At 37.5% G+C, this 23,280-nt stretch overlaps 1 long non-coding RNA gene across 2 annotated transcripts in view; it reads right to left on the bottom strand.

Annotated features, from left to right (window-relative positions):
* Positions 1-385: 385 nt before the first annotated feature.
* The window catches only part of LOC141492546 (uncharacterized), a 67,753-nt gene continuing 44,858 nt past the window's right edge, over positions 386-23,280 (bottom strand). For both annotated transcript variants that reach the window (XR_012469957.1, XR_012469956.1), the window contains exon 3: positions 386-1,277. This is a non-coding gene — a long non-coding RNA (uncharacterized LOC141492546). The remainder of the gene's footprint in view (positions 1,278-23,280) is intronic.

Genomic DNA, 23,280 nt, shown 5'->3' on the forward strand with positions numbered 1-23,280 from the left:
TGGGGCATCATACAAAGAAGAGAGATGGAGTTGCCTGTGTTAGGAACAATAAAAAAGTTATCTTAACCCAACCCTTGCATCCCCCTCCATCCAAGGGTAGACACCCAGAATTTTATATTATCACTATCATTTTGTTTGAACTCTGTTCTAGACCATGGATTCAATGGTTGAGGGAATTTCTGGCATGGAAGCTCTTTATGTGCATGCTACCACCTGCCCTATCATACATATATACATATATACATATACATATATATATATGTGTGTGTGTGTGTGTGTGTATTTTATCAATACATACCTACATATTCACACACACACACACACACACATACATACACACACACATATATGCCCAAGAGACTTAGAGGTTAAGTAGTTTGCCCAAGAGTCATACAGCCAGTACCTTATATGTCAATGGTATGTCTTGAACATTGGTTTTCCTATTTCCAAAGCCATTTTTCTGAATCCACTATGCCACTATGTCTCCATTACAATTTTATCACAGAAAAAATAAATCTATTACATCAATAATAATAGAGGCAATTTCCCACTCACAGTAAGGGAAGGAAGGGTCATCTTGTCAAGTGCTCTCTTGAACACCTCTGTAAGTCACACCCTCTGGATAACTTCACTTCCCATTAGTATTTCTTAAGGTAGACTCTACATTTCCCACAAGTATCTGGAGCAAAGACACCTTTAGTATAACCTAAAAAAATAATCAGAGAAATACCTTCCTTTCCCTGTGTCTTTATTGCAGACTGCAGAAGAATGCCACTCACCTACACGGGATGAAGTTGTTATGCAATGGAGGTTAACAGTCAGTGTGTCTGAGTTAATAACCTCGGCAAGTCACTCCACATTGATCTTTCGCTTCCTGGTGCTCACTCATATTTCTCTCCCAGGAATTAGATGCACAGCTGTCTGCCTGGGGACCTCTTCACAGGCAGTCTCTGATTTGAACCACTTCAGGTTCCTCATCAGGTTGTTACTGAAGACTAACAACCCACATATCTCATGCTAGACGGGCCTTTTGGTTCGAGTTCCTTCATTCTTGCCAACCAATCAAACCAATATCTCAATCATGGCAGATTAATGTCACTTTGCTTATATCCTTGAGGGGGGAAAATGGCTAATGTGGTTCTCTTCTTCATAAAGGCCACTGTGCAATAAGTGACCAGGATTAAATTATACAATCATCTCATCTATCCATCTGTTCGATATCCTGTCAGTCATATGCTGCATTTGCCTCCTTGTCCCTTTCGGAATGGCATTCTGTCCTGGTGAGAAGTAGAGAAAGAAACATTATGATGCTGGGTAATATAATTCCAAATACCATCAAGCCCATAAAATGGGGAGTGAGTGATAAATAATTTACATTTATCAGAACGATTGAATCTTATTACAAGTTCAGCAATATGATATCCCTCTCTCATTTCTTCCCTGCCCCCATAGTCCTAAATGGAGAAATGGATCAGAATTTCAATAATCTAGCCAGAAGGTTGGATTGGATTGCTCTGCTGAACACTCAGCCCAGTATCCCCTTCATGCCAGTATCTGGGAAAGGGAGGTGATGGTATTATAATGAAAAGGAGAGCAAATGCTAAGAAGAAATCCAACATGATTTGGGGTAAATGAGATGTAGTATATAATCAAGCAAAAGGACTAAAGTCCTGTGGGATAGTGCCTTGCAATGGTAGGCATTCAGTAAAATGTTTTTTAATTAAATTGGACAGGATATTCACATTGTCATCTCTGATGTAACTCCAAAGCTTTGCTATTATCAGGCCTGCTTAATTGTGAATATGTGTGTGTGTGTGTGTGTGTGTGTGTGTGTGTGTGTATTACATTGAGTTCTATGTATGAGATGTAAGACTTGTGGAAATTTAAGCATTTTTTTATTCACTAAAGACTATAATAAATCACAGTCATTCTTTCCTAGTAGCTTTTCAAGGAAAGAAGAAAAGAAGGAAAACGAAGGAAGGAAAGAAAGAAAAATAAGAGAAAATAAAAGTTAAGGAATGAGTGGAGGGAAGATTGGCACTGAAGTGTGAAGGTGGGGTGAAATGATTCTATGGCATTATAATCCTTAATGATAGGTCCTGGTTCTATATAGTTTTTATTCCTATGAATCAATGGTTTATATATATATACATACATATATATATATTTTTTTTTACATATATAGATCTTGTATTTACATATATATATATATATATATATATTTAAGTTATGTGTGTTTTATTAATGAGTCATATATGTCCATGGATGAATATGCATTTCTACAGGTATTAATTGGATATATGTGAATTTCTATAGACAAGTGACAAGTTTCCAAGTAATGTTTTTCATATGCAAATACTTATAGATAATAATAAATATATTTATCTACCTTTTCACCAAAGAAAATAGAAAATCTCTGGAAGGTACAAATATTTGTTCAAAACTGTAAGTTTTCTTGACCATTTCTATCTAAAGGGATCTCATTTGAAAAAAAAAATATTGATTGTGATCAGCTCCACTTTATCAACATTAGCTTAATTGTAACTGGCTAGAGTTTCTCTTTGTTCTGAGTATTCCTTCTGGTGTATTTAATATATGACTAAATAAATAAGCAAACTTCTGACCTTGTCCATGAAAGTACCTCTAAAAATATCCTTAGATTTTGTCTTTTCTACTTTTCATTTCTTTTCTCCCCAGAATGTGTCTCCTTTGTTTTCTCCCAGTAGTCCTTTACAGTAGTATCCCTCCCGGAGAAATTTAGGGAAAAGGAATCTTTACCATATTTCTTTTGATTCTCCAATTGCAATTCCAGGATGTTTTCATGGAAGGTTATGAATGGCAGGGAAGGTAGCTGGATAAGGTTTTTTCCCCCAACAGCTAATTCACATTTCAAATCATCTATTTCTTTCCATTCCCCCCAAAGATGACCTTCTCTTCATACTTTATTCAAAGCAGTCAATTCAAGTTCCCTTCAACCACATCTCAAAACCTTCCTGTATTTTCCCCCATTTTATCCTTCTACACTCTTTGTCTTAGAGGAAGTTGGCCTCCTCCATTGCAAATCTAATCCTTCTCTCTTTGAAATCAAGTTTAGAGCCTGGAGTTATTTCTGGGACCTTGGTCCCCTCAACCATTCTGCTTTGTTCCCTAATCTCCAGTCTCTCCCTCTCCCTCCCAGACTCTTTTCCTTAGGTTCAAATATGTTCTCCACAATCTTTAAAACAAGCAAAAATCTTGATTCTGCTGCTTCCTTAATGATAGTATCCTATATAGCTCCACCTTTTACTGTTAAAACTTCTTGAAAGAGTAATCTATCCTCATTACCTCCTCTTCCTTACCACTCCCTCTTTGAACTTTGATTTCTTTTCCCTATTACTTTGTTACAAATGATTTTTCTATTATTACCAGTGTTATCGCTATTGTTATCTCTAACTGCTGAATTCATATCAGTGACTGCTAACTGCCGAATTCAATGGTTGCATCTCAGTTCTTACCATTCTTTACCCTTTTGTTGTACCTTATACTACTGATCATTGCCTTTTTATTATTCAACTGTGGATTCAATGACTTCTTTCTCTCCTAGTTTTCCTTCTCCACCAGTTCTTTCTTTTCTATGTATTTCCTAAAGATGTCTATCCACCTATACCCTTCCCTTCTTCTTCACTCCTCATTCAGTCCCCTAACTGTATTACCTCTATGTAAAGAATTTCTATCTCCAGTCAGATTTGATGACTTCTAAGGCCCCTACCTGCTTGAAATACATCACTTCCACCTGATATCCAAGATATTTCCAACTACCTGCTAGACATTTCCATCTGGATGTCCCACTGACAACTCAAAATGAGTGTCTCCAAAACATTGCTCATCATTTTCTCTCAAAAAACTGGCTGCTTTAATTGACCTATTTTATTAATGGCACTATCATTCTGTTTCTTCTCCCTCATCCATCAAACTCAATCAATTGCCAAGTTCTATTGACTCATCCTCTGATAAGTCACTCATATATGTCTCTGTTCCGTTTACATTGCTATGACCCTAATTTAGGCCTATGTTACCTCTTGCTTAAACTTCTGGAATACTTTTCCAACTTGTCTCCCTGTCTCCAATCTTCCTCCCTCTCCAACAGGTTCTTCACTTAGAAAACAGTTTTCCTATACTTTCAATAATATTATCCTACTTTGACAAGTTTCAATAGTTCCTCTATGCTGAAAAAATACAAGCTTCTTAGTTTATCATTCACAGCCCTTCCCAATTTGACATGTGACTCAACTTTCAAACTTTATTTTACAACACTCCATGTTCCAATTAAAATTGATTTTCTTTGCCCTGATGTTATTCTACCCTTTCTACCTTCCTAACATTTAGATGTGTCTTTCTCCATGCCTTCAAGAGATGCATCTCTGCTTACAGAAACATTCTTCCTCCTTCAAGCCTCACCTTATTTTCTATCTTTCTCATGCTATTTTTTATTCAACTGATATTTCATTTTATTTTTCCAATTACATATTATAACTTTTTTTAACATTCATCGACATGCATATTTATAAGTTTCATAATTTCCTTCCACCCTCCTCCCCTCGGCAGGAACAGTCTGGAACATAAACATTTGTGTTTAACATTTTTACAGATTAATCATTTTCTATATGAGAAATTAGGACTAAGGAAGAAGAGAGAAAACCATAAAATAGGAAGGAAAAACATAAGAGAAATTTATTAAAGTGAACATAGTGCTCATTCAGATTCTATAGTTTGCTATTTTTTGTGTTGTTGTTTTGTTTTATTTTTCTTCATCTGTATGTGGATAACATTGTCCATAACTATTTTTCCAGTGTTGTTCTAACCCTCAGAACTGCTGAGAGGATCCATCAAAAGTTGATCAGCTCACAGTGCTGTTGTTAATGTGTACAATATTCTCTTGGTTCTGCTACCTTCACTCAGCATCTGTTCCTGTAATTCTTTTCATGCTTCTCTAGAGTCCAATCATTCATGGTTTCTTATAGAACAATAGTATTCCATAACACAACTTGTTCAATCATTCCTCAATAGAAGAGCATCCCCTCAATTTCCAATTCTTTGCCACTGCACCACCTCCCTGACCCTTTCACTACAGTTTTCAAGGATCAAGAACATAGCATGAGCAAAACACAACATCCGTTTCTATTAAAAACAGTAGAGAGTATATGAATAAAAATTTTCCTTAATATAATAAGCAATATCTATCAAAAAATCAACAAATATAATATGAAATGGGAATAAACTCGATGCATTTATAATGTGATCAGGGATGATACAAGGATGCCCATTATCACCATTACTATTCAATATAATATTAGAAATGCTAACTTTAGCAATGAGAAAAATTGAAGGAATTAGAATTGGCAGTGAGGAAGCAAAATTTTTACTTTGTACAGATGATATGATGTATACTTAGAGAAGTCTAGAAAATCATCTTTAAAGCTACTTGAACCAATTGAAGCAGTCATAAACCTGAAGACCAAAAAGGATCCCCAAAATACAAAGCTTTGAATAAGTAAACGTATTCTGTTCTGCAGCCCCCACCTTTGAAAGAGATAGAATACTATTCCACCCTAATCACATGTGAACATCCTTCCCAGGTTTACATTATTAACTAACCAGCAGATACAGAATGCAGCTACAGAAAACAGAAGAAGGATAATTTGTGGAGGAATGAAGGAGGAGAAAGAAGGGCAAGAATAAGAACAACAGAAAGAAAAAGTATTTGTAAAAGTGTTGAAAAGCTCTCGGTAATATTAAATAGTAATTGTAATTAAAATTTACAATTCTTCAGTGACTGCATATAGAGGAAGTTTGTATCTGCATTTGCTATGCACAGGAAACTAGATCTCCCAGACTGAAGTACTGAGTGATTTATCTATGGATTGACAAGCAATTGGCCTAGTCTAGTCATTAAAATAAATGAAACAAATAGATTGTGAGTCCAGTATCTTTGATTTTCTTAATGATGCCAAGGGGCTAATTATTTAGATGCCCAGTTCATGATGATCACTTCAATAGCTCACCTAATTTTCTTTGTGTACATGACTAAAATTTCCTAAAAGTTCCAGTGATTTCATCAAACTATTATTTCAATATTCAATAATTCATTCTCTTTGTCTGACTCGTGGCTTTAGATATTTGAGATATATGCCACAACAGGACTGTAACACTACAAATATAGGCTCCTGGATCTAAGGTTGGAATTTAGAAGCAATCTCTTCCTACCCCATTCCACAGATTAGAAAGCTGATCCTTAGCAAAATTAAGTGAATTTGTGCTAATAAGAGTAGGATTTGACCTTTGAAGTGTGGTCTTCCTTTCACTTCCTAATGAAAAAAGTGTTTATTAATAGACATGCTAAAGAAAAGAAATAATAATGAGATCATCAAAACAATTACTAAGAATATGCTTTAATGCATGAAGGATCTGAAATGTTATTGGTATGGGTTCTCCCTTCACTAATACAAATAGCAAGTTTTATGTAACTTAGATTTTAAAGAATTTCTTCAGCAAATGACTTCATCACCCTGTGCCTAATGTGGTGATAAGCCTCTCTGAGCTCTGCTAGGCTGGTTCTCATGTACCAGAAGATAGCCCTGAACTGAAATACACAAAGGAAACTACAAAAAGACTAGAAGAGCAGAAAGCATATTTGCTCCTGGGATCAAGAAAGTCCCAGGTTCAAATCTTATCTCAGAATCTTACTAGCTTTATGACCTGAGCAAGTCACTAAACCTTTGAGCCTCAGGTTCCTTTTCTATAAAATAGGAATGACAAAACCTGAAGAACTACATACTTCAGAGGGTGATTGTGAGAATTAAACAGAAATATGTAAAATGCTATTTAATAAATTAAGATATTACTGTATTTTTTTCAAAATTAGGACTTATACACATATATAGGATGGATTTTGTAAACCACCATTACTGATGCTGCATTAATCTGGAGGCATAAATACTAACATAATGAATTAAAAACATTTCAATGTTTTGTACTGATAAAAATTTCTTTAGGTCAAACTATTTTGCCATTTTCTTTAAACTATTTCATTTTAAAGTAAAATATATGTAAGTGAATTATAGTTATACTATATTATATTTCACCTGATTTCTGAATAATTGTTTCAATCCATCCAGTTCAAGGGCTATAATCATAAAATTACCATAGGATCAAAGAAGGAATCAAAAGACCTTCCAACTCTGACACTTTTTCTGTATGTCCTAAGGGCAATCAATTAGCCTCTCTGGTTGTGTAATCTATAGATAAGGGATAGCAAAGGTTACCATATTTCAAAGACTTGCTTAGAGTCAAAGGACAGAAATCAATCTCTTTCATTTTAGTAGGTGAGTGACCTTAGACAAGTTAATTAACTTCTCTGGGACTCAGTTTCCCTTTATAAATCTTCCTCTTTAATATATAAATATTTTATTTATATTCTAATTATATACAATAGTAGTATCTACCTAACAATTTTTGTAAGGTTTTGAATTTTACAATTTCCATCCCACCTCCCTTCCCTTCCCCTCCCCCATATAAGACAAACTGAAAATCTTTACATTGTTTCCATGCTATGCATTGATCAAAATTGAATGTGTTGAGAGAAAAGAAACAGATCCTTGAGGAAAAAATAAAATATTAGAGATAGCAAAATTATGAGGTACATAAGAAAACTTTTTTTTTAAAAAATTGAAGGTAATAATATTTGATTTTGTTTAAACTCCACAGTTCTTTCTCTGGATACAGATGGTATTCTCCATCACAGATACCCTAAAATTGTTTCTGATTATTTCATTGATGGAACGAGCAAGTCCATTAAGGTTGATCATCACCTCCATGTTGCTGGTAGGGTATATTCTTCTGGTTCTGTTCATCTCATTCAGCATCAGTTCATGCAAATCCTTCCAGGCTTCTCTGAAATCCCATCCCTCCTGATTTCTAATAGAATAATAGAATTCCATCATATCCATATACCACAATTTGTTCAACCATTCTCCAACTGATGGACATCCCCTCAATTTCCAATTCCTTACCACCACAAACAGAACTGCTATGAATATTTTTTGTACAAGTGATGTTTTACCCTTATTCATGAGCTCTTCAGGGCATATACCCAGTGATGGTATTGCTGGATCCAAAGGGATACACATTTTTATTGACCTTTAGGCATAATTTCAGCTTCCTCTTCAGAAAGGTTGGATGAGTTCACACTTCCACCAACAATGTATCAGTGTCCCAAATTTCCCACATCACTTCCAACATTGATCATTGTCCTTTTGGGTCATAATGGCCAATCTGAGAGGTGTGAAGTGGTACCTCAGAGATGATTTAATTTGCATTTCTCTAATCAGTAATGATTTTGAGCAATTTTTCATAAGATTGTAGATAGCTTTGATTTCCTCATCTGCAAATTGCCTTTGCATATCCTTATTACCATTTACCAATTGGGGAATGACTTGTGTTTTATAAATTTGACTCTGTTCTCTATATATTTTAGAAATGAATCCTTTCTCAGAAACTCAAATTGTAAAAATTGTTTCTCAATTAACTACATTTATTTTGGTCTTGGTTAGAGTGGTTTTGTTTGTGCAAATTTTTTTTAATTTAATATAATCAAAATTAGTTAGTTTGTTTTTGATGATGTTATCTATCTCTTCATTGGTCATAAACTGTTCCCTTTCCATAGATCTGACAGGTAAACTATTCCTTATCATCCTGGTTTGCCTATGATATTGTCTTTTCTGTCTAAATCTGGCACCAATTTTGTTCTTATCTTGGTATAGATGTTGGTCTAATTCAAATTTCTTCCATATTATCTTCCAATTTTCTCAATAGTTTTTATTAAAGAAAGAGTTCTTATCCCAGAAACTGGGTTCCTTGTGTTTATCAAACAGCATATTACTATAATCATTTCCTGCTATTGCTCCTAGTCTATTCCACTGATCCACCACTCTATTTCATAGCCAATACCAGGCAGTTTTGATCACTGGTGCTTTATAATATAATTTTAGATCTAGTAGGGTTAAGCCACCTTCTTTTGCCCAAGACCCTTGTTTCTGGGCTAGAGAAGAAAAATGGGAGATTCTGTCACTTCTGCAAGGGAGATGTTCTATCTCCTGAGTGGAACTTGCATTAGAAAGATTTATCCACTCCCAATACCCACTAAAACACCCTCCAGGTCATATAGCTTGTGTCCTTACAATGCTACTGTGCACATGCCTGTACTACTCCCAGCTACCTGTAACACAATCCTCCCACAAGCAGTAAGGATAAGGGCTCTACTGAATCAGACAACAGAGTCTCTTTGCACCCCTGCAGAAACTATCTTCCTTTGTGGGTTCATTGATCTTAAGACCTTACACCCCTTGCAGGTTGTGCTCAGCTCTCTCTATCTCTCCCCCTACCAGCTTCTGGGTCAGTGTTCACTTGGTCATATATTCCCTTCTGTTGATATTTACAATAATACAAGAAACACACATTCCTGTGGCCAAATGTAGACTTTTGTACCTAGCCAAGGGAGCTGAGTTTCTGCTCCCCTGTTATAGCCATTTAAAACATGAGGACATACTTTCTAATCTAATGCTTACCATCTCACAAATTGCAAATGGGAATTCCCAGACCTTCTCTAATATTCAAGAGTCTCTTAACTCTTTAGCCAATGTGGTTCTAGATAATCCTATTGCTCTTGATTATCTCCTTGTATCTTCAGGTGGCATTTGTGTTCTAGCCAACACATCTTGCTGCATATATATATTAACAACTCCTATAAAGTGGAACTCTATACCAAGAAAATACTACAAAAGGCATCTTGGATGTAAGATCTCCAACCCACTTTGAGCTCCTCTTCCTCCAGTTCTTCCTGGAGCTCCTGGTTACTCTCCTTGCTGAATCACCTGATTTTTCCACTTTTAATAATTGTTCCTCTGCTTCTTTTTAGCCCTCACCTACTTAAATTCCTTGTCAAATTTGTCTCCTCTAGGATTCAAGCAACAGGTCTACAGATAGTGAACTTGGCCAGACATCAGCCTCTCTGATCCTGAGTGCCTACATCCCTTGGATGTCACTTAAATCAAATTTCCTTTGCAGAATATACCTTCTCCAAATGGGCCCCTACTACTTTAGGTTAGGTTAGGTTAGGTTAGGTTAGGTTAGGTGAGGTGAGGTGAGGTGAGGTGAGGTGAGGTGAGGTGAGGTGAGGTGAGGTGAGGTGAGGTGAGGTGAGGTATGGAGACTGCTACACTCCTTCTCAGCTTCAAAGAATTCCAGAAGACAGAACTTCATCCTAAACCCCAGAAGAATCTGGGTCCCTAATAATTTGAAGGGGGGGAATATGATGCAGAGAAACATGGGCTAAGGGGGTGAAGAGATCAATTGGAGTCAAACTTCTTAAATCTTTTGTTGGCATTGTTAAGGGAATCTTCCTTCTTTCATCTAATTTAAGCCACACCTGAGGACCTGACCTTCAACCTGATTTAACAATTTGCATTGTCTCCTGGCTGGGCAACCAGGGTGTTCAGGCACTGGAAATACCCAAGATCACCCAAAAAGAGACCCCTCCCCAAAAGGCAAAATCTCCAATGTGGCACTTAAATTACTCCCAGGTCACCACCCCTCCCATGGACTCTGGGGGAGAATTTAAGGATATGGAGGAAGGGGCTCCAGCTCTTTGAAATTCCACACTCCTGCTGAAAACTCTGGTCAGTCAACCTGAACAATACAATCAGCAGCCCACGTGGTTTTATATAAAGTTTCTATCACCTTTCTTATGTGTTGTAACTTCTTTTAATAAACCTCTGTCTTCTTTCCAAAACCTGCATTCCCCAGTCTGAGTTGCAATTCATCATGGGGCAGTTATCGAACTCAAGAAACAAACTAGTGGCTACAACTTCTGGTATCCTTATGTCACCCCTGATCTTATTGGGAATGCTTCTAGCTAATCCCCATTGCATATAATGTGTGTTGATGGTTTCAGATAGATACTGCTTATCATTACAAGGAAATACCCTTTTATTCATATGCTTTCTGGTGTTTTTAGCAGGAATGGGTGCTTATTTTGTCAAAAACTTTGTCTCCATCTATTGATATAATCATGATTTCTGTAAGGTTTGTTTTTGATATAGTCAATTATACTGACAGTGTTCCTATTATTGAACTAATCCTGAATTTCTAGAATAAATCCTGCTTGGTTATAGAATAATATCTTGGTGATAACTTGCTGTAATTGCTTTGCTATGATTTTATTTAAGACTATTTGCATTCATATTCATTAGGAAAATTGGTCTATGATTTTCTTTCTCTGTTTTGACTCTTCCTGGTTTAGACATCAGCACCATATTGGTGTCATAGTAGAAATTAGACAGAGTTCTTATGTCTTCACCTATGTTTCCAAAGAGTTTATATAGAATTTAAACCAATTGTTCCTTAATTTTTTAATAAAATTCACTTGTGAATCCAACCGGCCCTGGAGATTTTTTCTTAGGGAGTTGATTGATTGTTTGTTGAATTTTTTTTCTGAGATAGAGTTAGGTATTTAATTTACTCTTCAGTTGCCCTGGCAACTTATATTTTTGTAAATGTTCATCCATTTCACTTAGATTTTCAAATTTATTGACATACAGTTGGGCAAAAAAGTTCTGAATTATTATTTTAATTTCTTCCTCATTGGTGATGTTCACCTTTTTCATTTATGATACTAGTAATTTGGTTTTCTTCTTTCATTTTTAAAAATCTAATTAACCAAAGGTTTATCTTTTTTATTGATCTTTTTTCATAAAAGAAAATCTCATTTTTATTAGTTCAATAGTTTTCTTACTTTTGATTTTATTAATTTCCTCTTTAATTTATAGACTATCTAATTTGGTATTTAATTGGGTGATTTTAATTTGTTCTTTCTTTAACTTTTTTAGTTGCATGATTAATTCATTGATTTCCTCTTTCTCTATTTTATTCATGTAAGCATTTAGATATATAATATATGCTCTAATAACTGCTTTGGCTGGATCTCATAAGTTTTGGTATGTTGTCTCATTGTCAAGGATGAAATCATTAATTCTATCTATAATTTGTTGTTTGATCCATTCATTCTTTAAAATGAGGTTATTTGATTTTAAATTAGTTTTAGGGTTATCTCTCCATGGCCCATTATTTCACATGATTTTATTGTGATATGGTCTGAGAAGGAAATATTTGCTATTTTTACCTTTCTGCATTTGATTATAAGATTTTTATGCCCTAATAATGGTCAAATTTTGTGTAGTTGCCACATACTTAAGGAACAAAAAGGTATATTATATTCTATCCCCATTCAATTTTTTTTCCAAGGTTCTATCATGTCTGGGTTTTCTAAAATTCTATTTACCTCCTTAACTTCCTTTTTGATTATTTTATCATTAGATCTATCTAAATCTGAGAGCGGAAGGTTGAGGTCTCCCACCAGTAGAGTTTTGCTGTCTATGTCTTCCTGTAATTCATTCAGCTTCTTCTCTAAGAATTTGGATGCTATACTACTTAGTACATACATACATATTTAGTATTGAAATTGCTTTACTGTCTATGGTACCTTTTAGGAGGATACAGTTTCCTTCTTTATTTCTTTTAAGGAGATTTATTTTTGCAGCTGCTTTTTCTGAGATCAGGATTGCTACCCCTGCCTTTTTCACTTCAGCTGAAGTATAATATATCCTGCTCTAACTGTTTATCCTTTACTCTATATGTATCTCTGTGCTTCAAATGTGTTTCTTATAAGGAGCATATTGTGGGATTCTGGTTTTTAATCCACTCTACTATTCTCTTACGTTTTATGGGAGAGTTCATCCCTTTAATATTCAAAGTTATAATTACTAGCATTTTATTGCCCTCCATGGTATCTTCTCTCCATCTGTCCATCCTTCTGTCAGTTCCTCTTTTCCTCCCTTCTTCCCCTTTCCCTTCTTTTTTTTTAGTTTTTTTTTTAAGGCAAATGGGGTTAAGTGGCTTGCCCAAGGCCACACAGCTAGGTAATTATTAAGTGTCTGAGGCCGAATTTGAACTCAGGTACTCCTGACTCCAGGGCCGGTGCTCTATCCACTGCACCACCTAGCTGCCCACCCTTTCCCTTTTTAATACTTGAAAGGTAAGATAAGTTTCTAAACTTAACTGAATGTGTGTATTTTAATCATTCTTTAAGTCAAATCTGATGAGAGTAAGATTCAGGCAGGTCTCAGCTCCTCCCTTCTTCCCCTCTATTGCAATAGGTCCTTTGAACCACTTCATGTGATGTAATTTACCCCATTCAATCTCCTCTATCAACCCACCTCTTTACTGCCCCACTTCATAAGGAAATATTATTTTAAAGTCATTCTATTAATCAAAAACAAATCGTTAGTGTCCATTATTTCTGGCTAAGTATGCTCTCACTAATAGTTACAATTCTTTTTTTTAAGATTTTATTTATTTTGAGTTTTACAAATTTACCCCCTATTCTTGTTTCCCTTCCCCCCCCACCCCACACAGAAGGCAGTCTGTTAATCTTTAAATTGTTTCCATGGTATTCATTGATCTAAGTTCAATGTGATGAGATAAAAAATCATCCACAAGGAAGAAAAATAAAGTATAAGAGATAGCAAAGTTATATAATATGATAACAGGTTTTTCCCCTAAATTGAAGGTAATAGTCTTTGGTCCTTATTCAAACTGCACAACTCCCTCTCTGGATACAGATGGTATTCTCCACTGTGGATAGCCCAGAATTGTCCCTGATTGTTACACAGATGGAATGAGCAAGTCCATCAAGGATGATGATCACCCCTATGTTGCTGTTAGGGTAAAGAACGTTCTCCAGATTCCACTCATCCTGCTCAACACCAGTTCATGTAAATCTCTCGATTCTTCCTTAAATTCCCACACCTCTTGGTTTCTTTTTTTGGTTAATATGACTTTATTCATACATACATTATTAAATATTGTTGTTTAAGAGTAAGCATAATAACCCCTCCCCCACAAAAAATAGAACCTCTTGAGAAATAAAGTAAGAAAAAGAGAAAAAAATGTGTTTCAGTCTATGTCGTGATACCAACAGTTCTGTCTTGGGTGGATCACACCTTTATCATAAGTCCATCACAGACATTACTTCCATATTTTTCCACAGTTGCTTTTGTTGATTGTAATTCCTTCCATCCATTCTTCCCCTCAACCATACATTATATTTTCTCTCTCCTTTTACTCTGTCCCTCTTCAACAATGTGCTATAGGGTAGCTGAGTGGCACAGCAGAGCGATCACTGGTCCTGAAGCCAAGAGGCCCAAAGCCCACATACTACCCCAGAGACCCAGCAACCACCCAGCCCCGTGGTCCTGGACAGGCCATTCAATCCCTGCACCTTGCAAAAAGTAAAAAAGAAAATGTGACTATTCTCTCCTTTGATCTACCCTCTCCTCTATCACCCACATCCCCCCTTCCTCCTGCCCCCCTTCTTTTATTTTTATTCTAGATGTCTATACCCTATTGAATGTAAATGCTGTTTCCTCTCTGAGCCATTTCTGATGAGAGTGAAGGTTCCCTCATCCCCCCTCACCTTCCCTCCTTCCATATCATTGCAAAAGGTCATTGCAAAAAATTATCTTTTATATGAAATATCTTAGCCTATTCCACCTCTCCTTTTCTCTTACTCCCCATACATTTCCCTTTAAGTCATCGACTATATTTTCACAATATATTTTATCTTCAAATTCAGTTCTTCCCTGTGCTTCATCTATAAAAGCTCCTTATACCTTCTCTGTTAAATATGAAGATTCATATGAGTATTATCAGTATCAATTTTCTATGCAGTAATACATGCAGTTCAGCATCATTAAGTCTTTCATAATTTATCCTTCTCCTACACTCTCTGTGCTTCACCTGAGTCCTATACTTGAAGGTCAGACTTTCTGTTCAGTTCTGGTCATTTCAACAGGAACATTTGACATTCCCCTGTTTCATTGAAAATCTACCTTTCCCCTTGGAAGAGGATGTTCAGTTTTGCTGGGTAGTTGATTCTTACTTGCACTGCAAACTCTTTTCCCTTCTGGAATATTACATTCCAAGCCTTATGAGGCCTTAATGTAGTTGCTGCTAAGTCCTGTGTGATCCTGACTGCAGCTCCATGATATTTGAATTGTGTTCTTCTGGCTACTTGTAATATTTTCTCTTTGACTTGGGGGTTCTGGAACTTGGTTACAATATCCCTGGGGGGTTGGATTTTTGGATCTATTTCCAGGGGAGATTGGTGAATTCTCTCAGTTTCTATTTTGCCCTCTGCTTCTAGATATCAGGGCAATTTTCCTGTAGGAATTCTTTAAAAATGAGTTCAAGTCTCTTATCCTGATTATGACTTTCAGGTATACCAATAATTTTTAAATTATCTTTCCTGAATCTGTTTTCTAGATCAGTTGTTTTTTCAATGAGATGTTTCACATTTTCTTCTGATTTTTCATTCTTTTTGTGTTGAAGTACTGTGTCTTGATTTCTCATAAAGTCAGTATCTTCCTTTAGCTCCATTATATACTTGAAGGATTCGTTTTCTTCAGAGCTTTCTTATCTCCTTTTCCATCTGGCCAATTCTGCTTTTTAAAGCATTCTTCTCCTCAATAACTTTCTGAACTATTTAATCCATTGACCTAAGCTGATTTTTAACATGTTATTTTCTTCAGCATTTTTTTGGATCTCCTCGACTAAGCTGCTGACTTCATTTTTATATTTCTCCTGCATCTCTTTCATTTCTTTTCCCAATTTTTCTTCTGTCTCCCTCAGTTTTCAAAATCTTTTTTGAGCTCTGTTATAGCCTGAGCTCAACTTCTATTTTTTTTGGAGTCTTTAGATGCATCTTCAGATTGAGTATTTTGATCCTCCTTGAGATAATAGACAAAGTATTTGCCAATAGTCCTGTTCCTTTTTATTTTCTGTTTACTCATTTCCCCAGCCTGGGCCTGGTTTGGGATGCTTCCTGAGCTTGTGAGTTTTATTGGGACACCCCCACAAGGACCTCATTATGTGAGGCTCTCCTGGCCTATGAATGACCACAAGTGCATACTTCTACCATGGGGTTTTGGGGGGAGTCCCTGTTATGGGGGGCCTAGACTATAATCAAGACATGAATGTGGTCAGAGCCCCAGAGTACTCTTGCAGGGACAGAGGACAGACTTCGGAATTCTCCCTCTACTCCCTTAACTTCAGTGGGTGTCACTCAGGGCACAACTGCCCAGAGGCTCTTGCTTGCCAGCTCCACAAGACTTTTCTGTTTCCTGGATCTGGGCAGATTGGGTGCAGCGGCTGTGCTGAGTGCTGTAACTAGCTGAGGGCCTGGGCTTCCTGCTTGCTATGGCAGCAGTCTCCCTGATGATCTTCAAATTTGTGCTTTGTGCTCCCTAGGGTACAGGTCAGGAAATTGCTCTTGCTGCTCAGAGCCAAGGCTCCCAGATGACCTATGGCTGTTCCTGGGAAGCTGAAGTTTCTTCACTCAGGCAGGGCTGCCCCTCTAACCCCGTGGAACAGTTTTCCCACTATTTTTCAGGTTACCTTGGGCTGGAGAATTTCCTTACTTGATCTTTCTATGGGTTCTTTCTCTCAAAAATTTAGTTAGAGCCATAATTTTAAGATATTTGAAATATTTTGGAGAGAGCACCTAAGGGAGGCTCTTCTCCTGCTGCCATCTTGTCTCTGCCCCTAGAGTTACAATTCTTAAGAGTTATGAGAATCTTTCTGCCAGCTGGGGATATAGCCAGTTTTATCTTATTGGATGATAGTTTTTTTTTTTCCTTTTCTCTGTTTTATTCTTTCATATATCTCTTGAGTCTCCTGTTTGAAATCCAAATTTTCTATTTATCTCTGGTCTTTTCATTAGGAAAAATTGAAATATCCATCTTTTCTCCTGGAAAAGATGGCTCAGTTTTTCCAAATAGTAAATTCTTGGCTGTATTCCAAGGTCCCCTGCTCTTCGGAATATTATATTACAGGCCCTTTGATTCCTTAATGTTGATGTAGCCAGGTCCTGTGTAATCCTTACTGTGGCTTCTTCGTATTTAAATTGTTTCTTTCTGGCTGCTTGCAGGATTTTCTCTTTTATCTCATAGTTCTGGAATTTGGCCACAATATTCCTTAGTATTTTCACTTTAGGATCCCTTTCAGGAGAGGATCTATGAATTCTTTTAATAACTATTTTGCCCTCTGATATGATATCATAGGCAAATCCATGATATCAGGGCAATTCTCCTTCATTATATTCTGATATATGAAAACAAGGTTTTTTTCCTCCTCAATATTTTCAGAAAGCCTAGTGATTCCTAAGTTGTTTCTCCTGGATCTATCCACCAGGTCAGTTGTTTTGCTAATGAGGCATTTTACATTTTCTTCTATTTGGGGTCTTATTTAACAGATTCTTGTTGTCTTATGAAGTCATTAGTTTCCCAGATTCCAATCATTTTTTTTAGAGAAGAATTTTCTTAATTTACCTTTTGCAACTCCTTTTCCACTTGGTCAATTCTATTTTTGAAGGAGTTTTCCATTTGCACAATTGTGGTTTTGAATGAATTATTTTCTTTTTGCACTTGTCCAATTGTATTTTCATTTTCTTGTTGCAAGATGACAATTTTCTCTTGGAAAGTGGTTATTTTCTCTTTCATCTCTGTTCTTAATTTTTCTACTTGATTTTTTAATCTGATTTTTTATTTTTGCTAATTTATTTACACATTATTTAAATATTCTTGTTGTAAGAGTAAACATAATACCCCCTCCCCTCACAAAAATAAAAAGCCTCATGATAAATAAAGTGAAAGAAAGAGAAAAAAATGTGTTTCAGTCTGTGTTCTGATAATATCAGCTCTGTCTCTGGTGTATCACATACTTTAACATAAGTCCATCATAGAAGTTACTTCCATATTTTTCCATAGTTGCTGTTGCTGATTGTAATTCTCTCTATCCATTCCTCCCCATTGCCATCTATTATATTTTCTCTCTCCTTTCACTCTGTCACTCTTCAAAAATATGCTGTAGGGTAGCTGAGTGGTGCAACAGATAGAGCACTGGCCCTGGGGCCAAGAGACCCAGCAACCACCTGGCCCCATGTTTCCAGAAAGGCCACCCAATCCCACCACCCTGCAAAAAGTAAAAAATAAAATGTGTTCCATCTGACTATCCTCTCCTATGATCTACCATCTCCTCTATAACCCACATCCTCCCTCCCCACCCTGTCTCCCTTCTCTTCTTTTTTTGTCTAGATTTCTATACCCTATTGAGTGTGTATGTTGTTTCCTCTCTAAGTCATTTCTGATGAGAATGAAGGCTCCCTCATTCCCCCTCACCTTCCTCCCTTCCATACCATTTCAAAAGCTATTTCTTGACTCTTTTACATGAAATATCTTATCTTATTCTACCTCTCCTTTCTCTTACTCCAAATACATTTCCCTTTAACCCATTGACTCTATTTTTACAATATATTATATTTTCAAATTCAGTTCTCTCCTGTGTTTCATCTATAAAAGCTACTTCTACCTTCTCTATTAAATGAGAAGGTTCTTAGGAGTATTATCAATATCATCTTTCCATTTCAGGAATACACACAGTTCTTCATCATCATCATCAGCATTAAGTCCCTCATCACTTACTCTTCTCATCCTCCCTCTCTATGCTTCATCTGAGCCCTGTACTTGAAGATCAAAGTTTCTGTTCAGCTCTGGTCATTTCAACAGGAACATGTGAAATTCCTCTGTTTCATTGAAAGTTAGTCTTTTCCCCTGGAAGAGGATGTTCAGTTTTGCTGGGTAGTTGATTTTTAGTTGCATTCCAAGCTCTTTTGCCTTCTGGAGTATTATATCCCAAGCCCTATGAGCCCTTAATGTAGTTGCTGCTAAGTCCTGTGTGATCCTGACTGCAGTTGAATTGTGTCCTTCTGGCTGCCTGTAATATTTTCTCTTTGAATCAATATACTCTCTCAGTTTGCCTTTTACCCTCTACTTCTAGGATACCAGGGCAATTTTCCTAGAGAAATTCTTTAAAAATGATTTCTACACTCTTTTCCTGATCATGACTTTCAGGTAGCCCAAGAATTTTTAAATTATCTCTTCTGTATCTGTATCTTTCCAGATCAGTTTTTTTTTTGTTTTGTTTTGTTTTTTAGGGTTTTGCTTGGCAATGGGGTTAACTGGCTTGCCCAAGGCCACACAGCTAGGTAATTATTAAGTGTCTGAGACTGGATTTGAACCCAGAGTACTCCTGACTCCAGAGCCAGTGTTTTATCCACTGCGCCACCTAGCTGCCCCAATAACATTTGGTTTACATTTTTTTTTTTAGGTTTTTGCAAGGCAAATGGTGGGCTTAAGTGGCTTGCCCAAGTCCACACAGCTACGTAATTATTAAGTGTCTGCAACCAGATTTGAACCCAAGTTCTCTTGACTCCAGGGCCAGTGCTTTATCCACTGCACCTTCAGTTGTTTTTTCAATGAGAAAGTTCACAAAAGATTTTAATTCTTTTGGTCTTGAATTATTTATTGTGTCTTGATTTCTCTCAGCTTCCTTTAGCTCCATTCTACATTTTTTCTTCAGAGAACTTTCTTGTTTCTTTTTCCATCTGACCAATTCTGCTTTTTAAAGCATTCTTCTCCTCATTAACTTTTTGAACTGTTTTATCCATTTCACCTAAACTGGCTTTTAACGTGTTGTTTTCTTCATCATTTTTTGTATCTCTTTGACTAAGTTGCTGACTTGGCATTCATGTTTTTTTCCTGCATCTCTCTCATTTCTCTTTCCAATTTTTCTTCTACCTCCCTTACCTGATGTTCAGAATCATTTTTTGAGCTCTATCATGGCCTGAGCCCAACTTCTATATTTCTTGGAGTCTTTAGATGCAGAAGCTTGGACTTTCTCATCTTCTCATGTGTTTTGGTCCTCCACAGGACCAAAGTAATTGTCTATGGTCAGGTTCCTTTTTCCTTATGTTTACTCATTTCCCCAGCCTGTACCTGGTTTGGGGGTGCTTCCTGAGCTTTGGAGTATTATTTGGACACCCCCAAAAGGACCTCAGTTCCTTCAACATCTTATGGGAGGTTCTGTGTGCTCTACTGGTCTGTGAATGACCACAAGCTCACCTCTGCTTCAGGGCTGTGAGGAAGGTCCCTGCTCAATGGGGGCCAGACTGAGACCAGGGTCTAAACATAGTCAAAGCCCCAGAGTCGTGTCCCAGGAACAGAGGACAGACCTCAACAGTCTCTCCCCACTCCCTTGCCTTCCATGGGCTGAGCACTCAGGGAGCCACTGCTGGGTGGCTCCTGCTGAGTAGTTCAACAGGCCTGTGTCCATTTCCAGGTATCTGGGTGCGCTAAGGGCCAGAGCCACACTGAGGAGGGACACACTGGCCTGGACTTCACACTCACTCTGGCAGAGGACTCCCTACTGATCTTCCAGGTTGGGCTTGGTCCTCTCTGGGGTGGCAGGTCAGGAAACTGCTTCTGATGCCAGGAGTTGGTGCTCCCAGGGACCTAGGAACCCTGAGGCTATTCCCAGAAGGCTGGAGCTCCTTCCCTCTGCCATGGTGCCATCCCCTCCAACCCTGTAGAGCAGAGCTTTCCCACTATTTTCCAGGTTACCTTGGGCTGGAGAACTGCCTCACTGGATCTTTCTGTGGGTTCTATTTCTCAAAATTTTAGAGTCATAATTTTAAGGTTTTGAAATATTTTGGAGATAGCTCCTAAGAAAGGCTGTTATCCTGCTAACATCTTGGCTTCTCCCCACCTCCACTTGATTTTTACATTCTTTTCTGATCTCTTCTAAGAAGTCTTTCTGGGCTGGAGACCAATTCATATTTTCCTCTGAAGTTCTAGTTCTCTCTGAGTTAGGATCCTTGTGTTCAAGGTAGCTTTCATTTGACCTCCCCCCCCCCCCAACTTCCACTGACTTTTCTTCATTTTCCTAGCATCTTGGGTTTGGGGAGGGGCTGGTTCACAAATCTTTGGTGTTGAAATCCCTATAGGCTTTGCTCACTGAATTTAGGGACTCCAAGTGGGCTGGCCAATAGGGGATGGAGTGTTTGTGACCTTGATTAGTGGCCCACTCCCTACACCTGGCAGGGTATGTTGAGGAGGGTAGCAGAATTGGGATTATCCTTGAATTATATGATCTAGGCCCTCAGGCTATATAGTAATCCCCTTAATCCTCACACAGCACTGGGGGAGATCTGCGGCCCACACCTGGGGGGGAGGATCTTTTCCTGTGTTTGTTCAGGGGAGAGTCACCTTTCTCCCACAGGAATGGAGGGGGAGAGGACTTAACTGATAACAAGTGGGCTCATGATCCTGATCTTCAAGACCAGTTGAGCTGATGGGATCAGTATCTAGCTGCACTCAGGAGCTCTCTTGCTCACTGTGCTGGAACTCTTCCTCCTGTCTCACTGGAACTTTCCCGACCACTTCTCACACAGACAAAGCTTCCATGGCTGTTCTCAGGTTGGTCTCTGGACCTCACCTGCCACCCCTGTGCTGGCTTTATGCCCTCTGCCCCAGCTTGTCCATGTGTCTCTTAGAGAGAACTTGTTGGTAGATGTTCTCTAGGCTCTTTTATGGGTTTTGTGTAGCCAAATTCTGTTAAGAGTCTGGGTTTATGTTAATTCTAAGGGAAAGCCAGGAGACCTTAAGACCCTGACGTCTCTCCACCATCTTGCTCAGAAGTCCTCCCTTTATAAATCTTGCAGTACTTTGAAAATTAATTTGAGTACCAATCAGCACTTTGGCATACATTAATCAAGTGCCTCTTATACACCTGGTACTTACTGTGGTAGAGGTAGATGGGCTAATGAACCTCTCCCTGCTCTCGTGGAGCTTATATGAGGAAACAATTACTGTATATAGTCAGTTCTACTATAATCTGTACTGTGTACAATCATGTAATAAATCCCATTGGACTTATGGGGGAAATGGGGTTGAGGTACAACACTCAAAACCTTCATCAGTGACACATAAAAAGATAAGAGCCCCATAAAAACAGTAGTATAGCTTAAATGTGTTCAGTGGTTAGGAAATACATAAATATTTCTATAGATAGTTGTCATGGCCTTCATCTGCTCCTTAGCCTATGCCCCAGCACCTATGGAGTCTGAACTGGCAAGTTCCAAGGCTAAAGGCAAGAAAGCAGGTGGGTTATGAGCCACAACTCTGGTACTCTGGGGCAAGACTGGCCAAGGCAGATGTTGGGGTGGGAAGAAAGGAAGTATACAGATATAAATAAATCTTCTTCCACCCACAGTTCCCTATTGACCAAAAGATATACAATAAATATAGCTCAGAACCTTGCAAATGACCTGGTTTACTTGTGGAAGTGGGTGTTGGAAGGATTGCAACTTTTAGGTTATTTTAAAGAGCGCCATTTTCTGCATTCTCACTGTTTCTCATGGAGAAGATTCAGCATAAGCAAATACAAAATTGGGGTTAAGTTGAAACAGCTCCCTAACATATAAATCACATTGGGAACAAATTCACATTTGCAAAACAAATGTTGTAGTACAACTGACTGTACATTTACTGAAGATGTAAAGCAGCGTTAAAGGGTAGGGTACTAGCAACTGGGGATGAATAGGGGTCTTGGAAAACACTTCTGCATAAAGTGAAGTTTGAGTTCCATCTTGACAGAAAAATAGAAATTTTTAGAGTTCTAGATGGTGAAGGAGGGCATTCTAGGCCCTGGAGACAGATTGTATCCCTTCACTGAAATGGGAAATGATGGACTATATAAGGAACTTTGTAAAGAACAAGTGGCCCACTATATTTGGAACCTTGATATAATATTAGAATATATCAAAGGGATATGCCAATGTAGAATATCATTATAGATTTCAAAATATTTCTATCTGTAAAAGTAATGATTTGTCATTGTTCAGTCATATCCAGTTCTTCATGACCCTGTAGCATTTTCATTGCAAAGATACTGAAGTGGTTTGCGATTTCCTTCTTCTTTTCATTTTAGAGATGAGTAAACTGAGGTAACTAGAGTCAAGTGATTTGCTCAAGCTCATACAGCTAATGAGTGTCTGATAATGGATTTTTACTCAGGAAGATAAGTCCTGACTTCCTGACACTCTATCCACTGCATCACCTAGCTGCCCAAATAATAATATTAGAATACATCAAAGGGATATGCCAATGTAGAATATTATCATATAGTCAGAGATAACCTGACATTTTGGGGAGAGTGCCAGGCTCAGGCTTAGGAAGACTTTAGTTCAAATCCCCTTCAATGATATTTATTAACTGGGTGACCTTGAAAAACTTA

This window comes from Macrotis lagotis, chromosome 7, assembly GCF_037893015.1.
Source record: "Macrotis lagotis isolate mMagLag1 chromosome 7, bilby.v1.9.chrom.fasta, whole genome shotgun sequence".
Classification (NCBI taxonomy): domain Eukaryota; kingdom Metazoa; phylum Chordata; class Mammalia; order Peramelemorphia; family Peramelidae; genus Macrotis; species Macrotis lagotis.